Source organism: Larimichthys crocea, chromosome XXII (assembly GCF_000972845.2).
Source record: "Larimichthys crocea isolate SSNF chromosome XXII, L_crocea_2.0, whole genome shotgun sequence".
NCBI lineage: Eukaryota > Metazoa > Chordata > Actinopteri > Sciaenidae > Larimichthys > Larimichthys crocea.
Window position 1 is genome coordinate 8,075,251 of NC_040032.1, and position 2,500 is coordinate 8,077,750.

At 30.0% G+C, this 2,500-nt stretch overlaps 1 protein-coding gene across 2 annotated transcripts in view; it reads right to left on the reverse strand.

Moving 5' to 3' along the window:
• Nucleotides 1-2,400: 2,400 nt before the first annotated feature.
• Nucleotides 2,401-2,500, reverse strand: part of LOC113744417 (sialidase-3) — a 3,707-nt gene continuing 3,607 nt past the window's right edge. For both annotated transcript variants that reach the window (XM_027273898.1, XM_027273899.1), the window contains exon 3: nt 2,401-2,500. This exon is cut by the window's right edge and continues 1,088 nt beyond it. The gene's annotated coding sequence lies outside the window, so the exon portion shown is untranslated.

Consider the following 2,500-nt stretch of genomic DNA (forward strand, 5'->3'; position numbering starts at 1 on the left):
TTTTTAGAACTTACTTGAAAAATGGAAATTTTTTAAGTATTTTTCAAAACAATAATTTTTTAATCAATTATTTATAACAACAATGAAAGTAATTATTACTTTTGAAAAGTGTTTCTAATAGTTTTTATTTTTAAGTTTTTTATTTTTTGTAGTAATTTAAAAAGTAATTTGTTTTGGCAGTATTTTTTTAAAGTATTTTTTTAAAGTATTTTTAAACTTGTTTATTATTTCAAAAACATATTTTTTATTTTTTTAATCTATTTACCTTTTGAAAAGTATGTAGTAATTTTTTTAATAGTAATTTTTTATAGTTATTTTTAGTAATTTTATTTCATGTTTTTAAAATTAATTTATTACTTTTGAAATGATCTATTACTAATAGATTACATTTAAAGATAAAATTAATTTTAAATAGATTACCTTCAAAGGTAATAGATTACTTTAGAACGTAATAGATTACTCTCAAAAATAGATTACTTTTAAAGTAATAGATTACTTTCGAAATTTAATATATTAAATAAAATTAAAATTATATTAAAAAATTAAAATTAGCTTTAAAAACAACAAAATAATTTCAAAAGAAATAGATTGTTTAAAAAATAATAGATGAATTCAAAGAATGAAAGATGACTTTTTAAAATATTAGATTACTTTTATTCAAGATTTCAGGAGCTTTATTGTCATTGTCAAATAAAAACAACGAAATTCTTATTTTGCGTCTCACTTTACACACATGAAGAAAAACATACAAACAGAATCATAGAAAAATAAAAACATTTCAAATTCAGGAGTTAAAGTTCAGAGGGCTGAGCTGCCCTGTGCCTCACAGTAACAGCTGAAATGACATTACATTACATGGTAATGGAAATAGATTACTTTAGAAAGTAACATTACTTTGAAGAGTACTTTCAAAGTAATCTGGTACTTTAAAAAATAATAGATTACATTGGGGTAGATTACTGGGGTGGAGGGTCAGTCTGCCCTTGTCCTTGGCGGAGCAGATGGAGGATGTGAGGCTGGACTCAGTGGAGGTGTAGAAGTTCATCCTCTGAGCTGTGAGCTCCGTCAGTACATCCGTCAGTCCTCGCTGGGTTTGGATCCGACCTTTACTTTACAAAGTAATTTTTGTCACTCTTCAGTTGTCTGTATACAATTTAGCTTGAAGAAGGCTGAAAAATATCTTTTAAAAAAGTAATGGATTACTTTCAAAAGTAATGGATTACTTTTTAAAATAAAAATGACTAAAAAAATGAGAAATTACTTTAAAAAACTGCTCTAAAAAAATTAAAATGTATTAAAATTTAAGTAATATATATTTAAAAGTAATAGATTACTTTTAAAATAAAAAAATATATAAAAAATTACCTAAAAAATAAATGGTTACTTTAAAAATAAAAATTACTTAAAAAAAATAAAAAAGTACTTAAAAATGGCTTTAAATTATTTTAAAAAGTAATAGATTACATCCGAAAGTAATATTACATTACATTACATTGCATTTAGCAGACGCTTTTATCCAAAGCGACTTACAGAGGACACAATAGATTACATTTAAAGATAAAATTAATTTTAAATAGATTACCTTCAAAGGTAATAGATTACTTTAGAAAGTAATTGATTACTCTAAAAATAGAGTAATAAAGTAAGATTACTCTCAAAAATAATAGATTACTTTCAAAAATAGATCACTTTTTCACACTGAAACTCTGATGTCTGTTTAAATCCTCAGTTAAAAGTTTGTTTCAGCTCAAAGATGGACGACGTCTGATTGTTTAACGTCTTCTTCAGATTCACTCCGACAGTCAGCGTGAACAATAATTACAGTGATTCACACGAGAGAGAGAGAGAGAGGAGATCACAGGTCACTTTTATTTTCTAATAAAATACACGTCTCGTGTCTCATGTTACATGTTACATGTCTCATTTCTCATGCAGGTTATTTTTCAGGACAATCAACAGAAACACGATTAAACATGAAGAACCACCTGAAGGCCACCTGACGATGTTTCTGTTTGTGTCACATGACTTCAATTAAAAGGTGCTCGTCACATGACAACAGAAATAAAATGAAATTTTGCTTCTGAGTGGATTAATAAGATCGGAGTTCAGTCTCTCCGTGACCCATCAGAGCTGTCGGACAGTTTGCAGGTCCCTTTGTCGGTTAGCTGGATGGCATGTAGTCCGGTCTGGTCCGGTTTAGTCTGGTCCGGTTTAGTCTGGTCCGGTCCACACGTTTGTGAACAGAAGGCATATGTGAATCATTAATATGAACATAAAGAGGTAGGGACAGGCTCCTCTGCTCAGAGTATGAAGAAGAAGAAATGAACAAACGTGACATGAAGTCGGTTTAGAGTCCAGCACGCCATGCTCGAAGCCCTGCCCCCTCCGCCTTGCCCCGCCCCCTCCACATGCCCCGCCCCTCTGTTTGCACGTTGAGATGTTTATGTTTTTTTACTTCTTCATGTGAACAAGGAGACAAACGTGACGTGCATGCATCCGT